At 40.4% G+C, this 11,421-nt stretch overlaps 1 long non-coding RNA gene across 1 annotated transcript in view; it reads left to right on the forward strand.

Moving 5' to 3' along the window:
• Positions 1-9,856, forward strand: part of LOC149875172 (uncharacterized) — a 79,073-nt gene extending 69,217 nt beyond the window's left edge. Inside the window, exon 6 of the long non-coding RNA XR_016440011.1 lies at positions 8,745-9,856. This is a non-coding gene — a long non-coding RNA (uncharacterized LOC149875172). The remainder of the gene's footprint in view (positions 1-8,744) is intronic.
• Positions 9,857-11,421: the final 1,565 nt, after the last annotated feature.

The raw sequence follows: 11,421 nt of genomic DNA on the forward strand, positions 1-11,421 counted from the left end.
TGGGACAGTTTTAAAGAAAACATAATAACCTTGAGTCAACTATAGCATAATGCAATGCCATCTGCTTGAGTCTGTGAAAAGATGTTTCAAGTAGAAGGATCTTGAAAGAGTACAGTTTTTTCCTCCCAATTTTTTCTCTGCATGCTTATGGACTTCACAATCACCAGACCTTCCTTCCTCTAGCAAATCAATCCTACCAAAACACAACCACTTAGCCCACATCAAGATGGAAACCAGTTGTTAGGGTTTTGAACTGTATCTCCCAGACTAAAGATACTGGAAAGTCATTATAACTTGATGGTTCCCATTCAAATGGGAGTACTTCGAAACAGTAGGTAGGGCACATCCTTGGTAATCACAGGGAATGAGAGACAAAAAGGGAACTCAGAGAGTCTCACAGAAAGACAGGAAACATACGCAAGGGGGAAGAACACAGGCAAAAATGTTCACAGTGGAGGTTTCCAATTAATCAAATGCAGATGACAAAACCTTAATAGGAAAATGGCAGGAACAAGACTGCATCATCTGTAGGTTGGCAGAATTTTTTCTTATTTCTTAATAATTTAAATGGATAATATTGATTTTTATTTTAAGCATTTATTTAGATTTTTATCAATTAACATTTTGGGGATTGTGCAAAATGAGGGGTATGGGGGGAGGTGCATGCACATGTGTCCAGATGCATGCACACACACACACAAACATGCCTACTTCCTCCTCCAGCCCAGCACACAGCAGGTGCATGGGAAGTTGCTGTGCTGTCAGGCTGTCAGCATGCCACCCAGCTCCCATGCACAGTGCCACCAAGCTCAACACCCACTTCCCTTTGTCCCACGGCAGTTGCTGCTCCCCCAGTTCCCCCTGCTCCCTGGCAAAGAAAACCTCCAGCTGCTGCAGCCCCATCTGTCCCCTGCAGCCAGCAGCTCACTCCAAGCAACAGGTCCCACCTGAGTTTCCAAAGAAGGGCCTAGCTGGCTAGCAGCCTGTAGGCACTGAACTGGGGAAGCAGGGGTATGGGCAAGGACACACACACACACACACACACACACACACACACACACAATGCCCAGCTCACCCCACCCCTGCCCACCTCCAGCCACTGCTTAGCAGGACCCCATCCAGGCATTGTGGAGAAGATCAGAATTCTAGAAAATAATATTTTTAAGCTAAAATGTAAACTTAAACTACTGTGACAAGTCAGTGATTGTTGAAAGTGAAAAAAAATCTTATTGTCTGTTGGTGTCAAATTTGATTGGCACTCTCAAGTTCAAATATATGTTTGCAATTAAATAGGACTTACAAAACCAACATATCCATAGCATCCTTCCTGAGCCAGGGCAATATATTACAAAATCAGATACAGATCTGATAATATCATACTTTTAAAAATTCATAACAGAATATCTACAACATGGTATATAATTGACTTAAAATGTATATGCAAGGCAAGGAGTTTTGGTGATAACTTTTATTGAACCAACTTTGTACCTGGGAGAGATGTCTCCCCTAACTACAAAGTGGGTATGTCTAAATGAGATGCCCACTGAGCAGTTGTTACTGCACAGTCATTTAATCCTTGCATAACCAAGTACTAAATGACTGCGCAGTAACCGGCATTACTGCACAGCAGCGTCCTGGAACAGTGCCTGGTGACACTATTGTGCAGTAGTAATGAGTTACTGCACATTATTAATGAGCTACAGAGTAGTGAGTGTCTTGTCTAGACACACTGAGTTGGTCCAATAAAAGATACCGCAAAAAACCAAACCTTTGCTTCTCATACATTTCGTGGCCCAATCACAGCTAAAACAATGCTCCAACTTTTCTTATAATATATAGTAATCTAGATCCTGAGATACTTTGACATTCTTCTGTTTCTTCTTTCACATGCAGATAACTTCTAAAGCAATTTCAAAGCTGTTAAGTCAAGAAACAGCTTCTGTTGTAGCCCGATGAATGTCAGAAATAGTCACACTGATAAATAAAAGTCAACAGTGGCATACAGTATGGTTCACTGCTTGCAATTAAGGGCTTCAGACTACATGGTGGGCTTTTTTACATATACCAGTATCAACAGCACCACTTACACCACTGATTTCAACATCTTGTGGGGACTGCTTCCACTAATAGAAAGTAGTCACCAACCCCTCCAAAACAAGTGAGGGCCTCATACATAAACAACAAAGCCAACCCAAAACTACTGGACATCAGTTTTTCTGTCCAGGAGTGAAAATGAACTCCAGCCAAAATACCAGGGCATGAATTTACATGGGAGTTTTCAGCTATTTAAAATAAACATATGGAAAGCTCAGTCAGGGCCCTTTTCCTACAAAAACTAGGGGAGAGATTATGAAGTGCAATGCTATTACAGTTTGAACAGAAGCCGTTGCTCTAGTGCGTTCAGTTGTGGAGTATTGTGCTTTTACTTAGCCTGATAGCACCCATACAAAGTGCTTGGATGTGCAACTTAGTTCTACTATTGCTACAAGATTATTCTGTAGAAAAGACCTCTGGCTTTCTGGCTTCTTGATTGTCCAGACATCTTTACTGTTTTTTGCTAGAACCCTCCTTTATCATTCTGTTATCTACTGCAGACTTGAAAATTCAGCTTATATTTTCAAGTGTAGTTCGTGCTGAGTTTAAACATTTATTTCAGACACCTTGAATCACAGGTTAGGTAACAATCTGTAAGTCTTGTGAGTCATTATTGATACTTTGTTGATGTGGGATTTTTGTTGGCTTGTTCTATTGCTGCTGCTGCCCCCACTATATTCTGTCTATTCTATGTTCAAAAAAGCAAATCCTTAGCAGTGAAATGCTTTCAGTTTCCAAGGCTGAGAGACTATATTTGCCAATGGAATGACAAAACTGTGAGAAAGTAAAGCTGTACAAAAATAGAAAGATTATTATTATTCAGACAGGCATTAACTGAATTTCTTGGTCCATATTCCCCTTATTCTAATTAGAGCCAAGATCTGAAGAAAAATTTTAAATCTGAGCTCTCTGAAATTTGGAGGAGGGGGTTAACATTAGGATGTGAACCAAATTTTGCAGCTAAGACCATTTTTATTAGTGTAAAGATCAGAGCACAAAACACCTTTAAACACCATACTATAAGAGTCTACTCTGTGAAGAACTATCAAGAACACTACACAAACACTGCTATAAACTGGAAGGTCAGATTCTCAGTAGTTATAAACTACAGCTCTGCCAGTGTAACTAAGTATGTTTATACCTGTTAAAGGTACCTTGTTATGATATCTGAGATCAGTACAGTAACAATAGGTTACTATTATAAACTATAATTATAGTTATATAGTTATAGTTACTCTGTCCAAATTCCATTTGGACAGAGGCATAACAGGGTAGTTCTTCATCTGGGGCAGACGCTGACGTACTATACTGAGTAGGGCTGTGAGAGTGGGCCCTATTTGATTTGTATTCAGATTTAGCCCAAATCGGGTGCAGTGATTTGATTCGTTGATTTGGATCACTGTCCCTGATTCGATTTGGCCGAATCCAAATCTGAAGATTCAATGCTGATTCGGAGAATCAGCGATTTGGGCATAGACACAGATTTAAATGTTTTTTCTACATATCTCGAGGTACCAGTGCAGCTCATGAACACTGTGATGCTGGGACAGATGAAGCATCCCACAAGAGCATGGGGGGGCCCCCTACATGCTCAGTGGTGAAACTGGAAGTGGACTGGAAGTCCCCCCTAGCTCAGCAATTGGCTGTGTGGGGACCCTGGGTCCCTCCCAGACCCAGAAGACACCAGTCACCAAGCTGGGGGGAGATGGAAGCTGGGAGGAAATTGTGGGGGGGGCTGCGCACTTCCCGGTGGACCCGGAAGTGGACTAGAAGTGCTTCGGTCCACTTCTGGGTCTCTTGCTAAGCGCACTGAGGAGCCCCCCGCACTTCTGTGGGATATTCCATCTGCCCCACCATCGCAGCATTCATGAGCTGCCTGCTACCTGGAGGTATGTAGAAAAAACATTTAAATCTGTGTCTATGTCCAAATTGCTGAATCTTTCTGAATCTCTCTAAATCGATTCAGAGGGTTCTCATTCAATTCAGAGACATTAAAGGATCCTCTGATTTGATTCAGATTTGGAGATTCAGCCACCAAATCGGGCCAAATTTCCGCTGAACTGAATCAGGGACTGAAGCTTCGCACAGCCCTAATACTGACTGTAACAATGTAACAGTGACCACAGCTACTTTTGTGCCCCCTTCAGCTACACCATTGCATTTGGACACACCATTCCATGTCCACATGAGCAAGAGCATGTGTTTGCAGCAGCACAAATAGTAGCGGCACAAATCTGTGCCCCTACTTTGTGCTGCAGTGCATGCCCCTGCTCATGCAGTTTGTATTGTCCCACTGCTCCACAGGCTGTCTAGCGGTGCTGGCTGGGGCACAGGGTGGCAGACAACCCCCACACTGAGCCACCTTGTACCCCAGCCAGATGGGGAATGGCACATGGAGCCATGGAAGCAGGCAGCCTAAGGCTGACTGCTTCCTTATCTCCATGTGCTATAGAGCCCCCACACTGAGGCACCCTGCACCCCTGCCAGCCACTGCCAGGCTGGCTGGGGCACAGGGTGCCTTGAGATTGGGAAGCAGGCATCCCTGGGCTGGCTGCTCCCTTGTCTTAGCATGCATCAGTGCGGGGGCTCCACAGCATGGAGATGAGGGACCAGGCAGCCCTGTGCTACCTCCTTTCCTTTTTCTTCATTTGTCCCAGCACACAGCACTTTGGCATGCTATGTGCTTTTTTGTTTTTATCAGGGTTTGGGTTTTTTTGCTACCACAAAATCCTGGTAGCAAATTTTGGCCCAGCACTGCAAATTAGCAGTTCAGGGCACAGTTTAACATGCAATGTGTGCAATCTGGGATGCTGCAAAGAGGTTTGCGGAACCACAGACCACTCATGACTGCACATCTGGATCTGGTCACAAAGGGAAACAGAATTCAGCTCCTATTGTATATAGATTTATTCTTGTTAAAAAGTCTAATAGATATAGGGAGACAAAACACACTGTCATCCTGAATGTAACCTCTAATAATAGGCTCTGCATAACTATTATAATTCTCACATGTTTTGTTTGGGTTTAGTAACTTGGTTGCATATCTCTTTGCTTTTGTTTATTGTTATGTAGCATAGGAGTTGCATTGTCACTTAGGCATTGCACAGTGCAGCAATAGGCTTTCCAAAATTATTTGTTCAAATTCTTAAGTAAATCCCTTTAGCCATATGACTACCGCTCTGCTCTAGGTTAGTGTGAGACCATTTCAGTGAGCAAGTGTTACTGGCATAAACTTTTAAGGAAAATTATTAGGCACTGTATACTAATAATTTTGTATAGTTCCTTAGCCTGGGTTATCCAAGAGGTCAGATTAGAAAAACTGGTAACCCCTCCTGGCCTTGTTATGTATTAGTCTGTAAAAAGACTGAATCTTTGAAGACAAATTTCAAGGTCACATTTGTGAGGAACGAATACTTGTATGTACACTGGCAAATACAACCAAAGGATGTTTGTTTCTGTTCAATATAGAATAGAAATGGATTGGCTCAATCAAGTTTTACTGATACATGGAGCTTTGCTAGGCTACTCATACACATTGACTCTTTCAAAGGAGTTTCAGAGGGCATTATAGTCACTGCATTCTCCCTTGCAAAACCCACCCCCATCATCACCCTCCCCTTCTTCCTCTGGGAAGTTTATGTAAACACTCCCCAAGTTCTTGGTATTCTGTAAATGCAGAGGTACCCCTTTGTGTCTGCTGAAATGGACTTTGCCTTGCAAGCACACACCTATTTTGCACACAGTGACCTACCTGTTTATACTCACAGAAATCACATTTTGAAAATCTGACTTTCTGAAGTCAGCAGAGTTTGCACACACAACCTTGGAAATTACTGAAAAACTCTGCACAACAAATCTCTTTTCTTTCAACAGTGCACATTCAAATAGTGTCAACTTCCCAGTGCTGTGAAGCTGGTTATTTTCCAAGGTGAATAGGGTACCTGACACTGCACATTAAAAACATTTGGGCATGGAAAAGAACGCTGTTCTGTGTAAGTGTTTATGGAGAGGCATTAACAATTAAATTTCCATCTATGCCAATTTGGTTACACACACACATCTTTAACATACACTCACACTTATATAATTATATTATTGTGTATTTTTATATACACACACATATGTATATATGTTTGTACGTATGTTAAAGGGAAATTCATTGTTTTAAGTTAAAGCCTCAAATTCTGGTTTTGTAAAAGAAAAAAACGGAATTGTTTCCTGAATTGAACATGGAAGGAAGGTTCATGTTTAAAAGCAATGCAATCAGAACAGGGTCAGGAGCAGGGAGAGAAGGGAAGTAGCTCTAGAAACATATAGACTTATAAGGTCGAATGAAATGCCATTTAGTCTATCCCATAGATAGATGCATGATACGTTATTCCTAAATCATCCCAGACAGTGTCCCATCCAGCATCTTCTCCATAGTCTCTAAAGAAAGCAATTCTACAACTTTCTTAGGTAGAAATGGAAAAACAAAGTAGAGGGAGAAGGAAGGGGAAGTTGTGTTGAAGTTTTGCCCACAATGATTTGAAGTGAAATACTGCAACAGTGTGCTACTGCATGAGATGCAATCTGATGTTGACTTGAGAGAGATAAGACATATTTTATTACACAAATTGAGCAAGTCTAGAAGTGAGCACCATACTGTAAAAAGTGAGAAGTTAATTAAATTTTAACATCATTTTCCCTTTAATAGGCCAGAATGCTAGAAATGTGGAAAAGGAGATAAAAGAATAAAAATAATATGTTTAGCCTGAACAGTAATGAGATTCTTTGTATGCAACTAAAATCAAATAATTTCATTTTTTTATATCTCCTTTTGAATTTTAACATACTTCTCTTTAATATGTTTTTATTTTAATAATAATTTAGCAGAGTATTAAACACCTTATTTATGAATCTTCATACAGTTGGGTTTTTTTACAATAATTCTTTACCCACTAGTCAAGGCCGAAAGGGTTTTAACAGAGCCTGTTTGTGCCTCACATTTTATTTTAGGTCTTCTGATCTAAGTTAAGACTAATGCTGTGATCACAAAAAGCTGCTTATTTGCTTGGCTCTACATATCAGTCCCTAGAAAGCACAGGGGAAGTATCCTTGCCATGGGAGGAGGACCTCCTTAATAATAGTATTGTGAACATCTGTTAGCAGAATACTGAGAGTGCTAAATAAATCTAGGCCCAGCACATGATCAGATGACAATATGCTCCTGTCTTTGGAATTCTTCCTCACAGGATTAGAAGAAGTTTCTTCTCTGTCCATTTTAAGTGTTGCTTCAAATTTCTCCTATAATTAAATATTTTAAAATAATTTTTACTTATTGAGTATCACTTTTTAAAATACAACTCAGTATTTTCAGAATGACCTTCTAGAAAGCAAATGCTTGGAAAGCAAATTGGTTATCAAATTGGGTCCCAGACTTGATGAAGCTCTCCTTTGGGGACATAGCACTTTTAATACTCATGAAGGCCACTAGACATTCAAATATAAAAACAGAACTCTGATTAGATAACATTATTACAACACCTACCCTCTGCAGAGTGCTTTTCTTCACTAAATCTTGAAGAATTTTCCAAGTGTACCTTGTTATCCAGACACTACAAATGAGGCACAAGGAGCACATCTACATGTGACACTACATTGCCATAGCAATGTGCTATGGTGACGTAGCATCCATACACAAAAACCATGATACTGCAGCCATAGCAATGTGCTCCCTCAGTATAGTGCATCTCTACAGCAATGTAGCAGCTAAAAATGATGCGCCACGTGCAGAGTGCACTACAGGCACTGTACCATCTAAGTGACAACACAGTAACAACGGTACCATAGGGGCACATGTAGATGTGCCCAAGGACCTGAAAGAGACAGACGGAAGATCAACCAACAAGTGTGAGGTTGGAGCAAAAGGGGGCAGGTCACCTAATCTCAAGTCAGTTTTCTATGCATCTGGTACTAGATCACACTGCCTATCCAGTCCTCATGTGTTATAAACATAGCTCCCATGGGGTTATAGGCTTCCCTGTTTCTGTATGGAGTGTTCTTGTATAAACTATAATGATATGAATATACTTTGGGTTAGATAGTGTATCATGCACAAAGGAGTTGAAATATACACTTTCCCTTAGTCTCTACATTTATGCTCAGGGGTCAATACTGTCATGCAAATGAGCAGGTTATCTATAGCTTGCAACTAATTAGTACAGAAACTAGAGTTATCCTCCCAGTTTAGAACCACAGATTTCTCCCCCACACACCCATTTCTTATGCTACTAGACTGCGCCTTGAAAGCATACTTTAGTGTTCTGAATTATTCCAATGATTCCAGGAATTTTATTTATATATTAGAAGCAAAGGTTGTTGGTTTTGTTTTATTCTTCTAAGAATGTGTATGCAATTCTATGAAAAGAATTCAAGCAAGATTTTTGTACAAGATATTGGAAAGACTAGACCACCATGTAAGAATAAGTTTCTATATTACGTACACATAAGCTATATTAAATTACTATAATTAAGGTTGCACAGTCAAACACTCCAAAGTCAGGAAATGCCAGAATTAAAGTTAGATATACAGTCTTAATTCTGACCCTTCATGCTTAAGTGTACAGTCTTTAATTCTACAGTTATTTCTATTGCTATTTATCCCACAGAACCCTGCCCTTCCCCAGTGTACAATATGGATCTACTGTGGACATCGCTCAGGATTGCTTAATGAAGGAGTCCATTTTCTACAGTACTCTTATCTCACTTAATGCAGAATTTGGAAAGTATGGAACAATAGTTGGAAGAGACTTCAAGGTTCGTGATGTCCAACCACTTACAAAGATGCAGGAGGTGCTGTTTCTAAATCATCCTAGACAAATGCTTATCCAGCCTCTTCTTGAAAACCTCTAAAGAATGAGGCTACACAACTCTCCTGGACAGTTTTTTTTGTACTGTGCTACTGTTCTTACAGATAGGTACCTTTTTCAGGTACCTATTCAGAGATACCTGATCTCAGAGATTTCATCTAAATTTGCTTTGCTTCAGTTTAAGCCCATTACTTCATGTCCCTTTAGAGATTTTTTCTCTATCACAAGGAAAAAATGTTGCTCTCCCTCTTTTATGTCAAAAACCATTTATTCACCTAGTTCTACTAACAAGGAGTTCACAGCAGAGAGATGACCTGAACCACAGCCTCTGACAGGATCCTCCATTTTCTTAGCTGTATGTTGCCTGTAACAACATATTTTATTCCAGCCTAGATGAGACTAGAATCCATATCTCCTTGCATAAGTGGCCACCACCTTGACCATTACAATGTTAGGCCTATTTAAGGAAATGCAATGAATGAAACAGGGCTACAGTAAAAGGAAAGAGAGCCTCATGGTACAAGCATTTGAATGTCATCCTGGAGAATTTGAGTTTATCTATACCATTTCTGTGATGTGGTGCAGGTCACTAAAATCAATCTTTGACCAAGTAGTTACTAATTATATATTCCTCATTTTATGGGCTCCCTGCCTGATCTCTTGGAGTCTGATTTTCACTGCTGGACAGTCACAAGTACAACTGTTGACAATGGGCGTTATCTTTTGAACATACGAAGTGCTATGTGATAATAAGTATGCTAAAAAGCAGGTTATAGATGACTCAAGTTTGGCACCGATAATTAACATTTACTTTCAACTTTAATCTTGTTGTGCCTTAGTATTCCACCTGTGAAATGGGGACAGTATTACCCTCTCATTTGACCAGAGAGCTGTGAAAATAAATTAATTGATATTTGTGCAAAGTCCCAGACTAATTATTAATTAGTTTGTTAGATCAGGGTCTGAAAATAGTAATAAATAAACCACAGACTTACACATCGAGCAATTTGAAAAAAACCCAAAATATTTAAAAGCTTTTCTTTCAGCAAGCATATTCCATTCTGTATACTGATTAAGGTATGGGTGCTATGTAAAAACTTGATGTAATCATGCAATAAAGTAATACATATACATACAGTTGCATGAGCAATGTTAATTTTGGCATTTCCTAACTGTAAAGTGTTTGACCTAGCAAACTTCACAATATTCTTTAAAGTATTTTTTTGTTTGTGTAATCTGCCGGGGCTTTTCTAAATACCGGATTTATTCACATATCACATGAACCTTTTTTCCCAATATAAGTCCCTCAAAATCAGGGTGTGTCTTAAGTGGGGAAGATGACTTTTCACTGGAAGAGAAGCATGCCTGGAGACACTGTGCAATACAAAGCTGCCACGATGAATGCTCCTTGTACCTGGCTTAGCAAGCAAATGTGGCAGTATCCTGTATTAACCCTTTCATAGCCAGAACTATTATGTGAGCACTGTAGCCTGTGCCTGAAGCAGCAAGTAGATGCTGGTAGTATAGAGTTTTTGATGATGCTTGTGGTATAGAAACAATATTTTATTTACAGGAATTTCTAGAAAGAATTACTTCAACTAAAGAATAGTTTTGCTTTTCCAAGGATCTGGGGGCCTAACCTTGTGTGACATGGCACATCCAGCAAGTATGACATCCTAGGAGCTGCCTCACTCAAACTGTCTCCTGGGATGCCAGCACCTTCTGGACAGACCTGTGCAGATATTTGGTTCCCTGGGGACAAATAGTGGTGATGCATCTTGCACCACTGCTACTTGTCTACAGGGAACCCCCATGGAGACAAGTGTGCTTTGATGTGTGACAAGTTGCCATGGGTGGGGTAGTGGAAGTTGGGGCCAGCACTGGGCAGGCCCTAGCAGCCCTACCTGGGGTCCTGGGGCCTCCCAGGGTTGCAGCCATGATGATTTTGCTGCCCAGAGCCTGGCCAGCAGCCATACCACAGCTCCAAGTGACCCAGCTCCAGGATATCCAGGGGTCAGAAAACCTGTGGAAAAATACCCGGCACGGTGCACACTCGGACAGCATGCCCTTGCAGTGCGGAGAATACCAGATTGTGTGGTATGGGATGCCACATTCATCTGGATGCGCTCTATGTCTCCAAGAAAACTTACTCTATGACATGCAGTCAGCCGTGATTCTGGAAACATCTTTTTTTCTACATTCTTTATTCTGAAAGAAATGTTGTATTTGGGGACATGTGATATGCAAGAAAAATACAATACACAAACATTGCATCCACATAAGAGATCAGTGGGATTGGGTTGGATCTTTTACAAAGACATTTTCCATTTGATTTGAAATATTTTTTTTAAATTCTGATTTTCTGAAGGCTTATGAATTGGTCACATTTTAACAGGTTTTCACAGGGATAGAAAAATGCATATTCCTGAAAAAACAGCCAGCCCTCTTCCAAATTTAAGTCCCAGTTACATGTAAT

The sequence above is a fragment of the Crocodylus siamensis genome, chromosome 1, assembly GCF_052110815.1.
Source record: "Crocodylus siamensis isolate JL-2025a chromosome 1, ASM5211081v1, whole genome shotgun sequence".
Taxonomy (NCBI): Eukaryota; Metazoa; Chordata; order Crocodylia; family Crocodylidae; genus Crocodylus; species Crocodylus siamensis.